The following is a 979-nucleotide window of genomic DNA, read 5'->3' on the forward strand; positions in this document are numbered from 1 at the left end:
ATAATGAGCAAAGGACTGGAATGCACAATTAACTAAAGGCTCTGCATCTGCTTTTTAAGAAAATATATGGAATATACTAGATATGACCAGACACGTCATTACAAAGATGTAAAACCTATTATGCATTAAATTGCAGAATATTGTATTGCACATGTTAAAATATGAACAGCAATATATATTTTTAAGCATTAAAATATTGATATAAGAAATATTTACTGAAAAACATTATTAAAATAACCAGACAAAAATCACATAACATGCTCACTTAGACAGCATATATATTAAAATTCGAATGATACAGAGAAGATGAGCATGGCCCCTGCCCAAGGATGACATGCACATTTGTGAAGGTTCCATATTTTTCAATATCATGAAAATGGCCATAGTACCAAAAGTAATTTAGAGATTTAATGTTATTCCTGTTAAACTACCATTTACATTCTTCACAAAATTGTAAACTATTTTAAAATTCATAAAAACTATTTAAAAATTCATATGGAACAAAAAGAGCCCATATAGCCAAGACAATCCTAACCAAAAAGAACAAATTTGGAGGCTTCACCTTACTGGACTTCAAATTATACTATAAGGCTAAAATGACAAAAACAGCCTGGTACTGGTACAAAAACAGACACATAGACCAATGGAACAGAACAGAGAAATCAGAAATAAGATTGCACATTCACAACCATCTGATCTTCAACAAACTTGACAAAAACAAGCAATGGGGAAAGGATTTCCTATTTGACAAATGGTGCTGGGATAACTGACTATTTGGAGGAAATTGAAACTGGACCTCTTCCTCACACCTAATACAAAAACTGACTCAAGATGAATTAAATACTTAAATGTAAAACCCAAAACTATAAAAAATCGTATAAGAAAATCTAGGCAATACCATTCAGGACATAGGCAAAAGCAAAATCTTCACTATGAAATTGCCAAAAGCAATAGCAAAAAAAAAAAAATCTTCTCTGTA

At 30.9% G+C, this 979-nt stretch overlaps 1 non-coding gene across 1 annotated transcript; it reads left to right on the top strand.

Moving 5' to 3' along the window:
• The first annotated feature begins 257 nt into the window (after positions 1-257).
• LOC116561879 lies at positions 258-363 on the top strand. The gene has a single exon (XR_004273649.1). It is a non-coding gene; the product is annotated as a U6 spliceosomal RNA (small nuclear RNA).
• Positions 364-979: the final 616 nt, after the last annotated feature.

Source organism: Sapajus apella, unplaced genomic scaffold (genome assembly GCF_009761245.1).
Source record: "Sapajus apella isolate SASKATOON/1434 unplaced genomic scaffold, GSC_monkey_1.0 scaffold30, whole genome shotgun sequence".
In the NCBI taxonomy this organism is placed as follows: domain Eukaryota; kingdom Metazoa; phylum Chordata; class Mammalia; order Primates; family Cebidae; genus Sapajus; species Sapajus apella.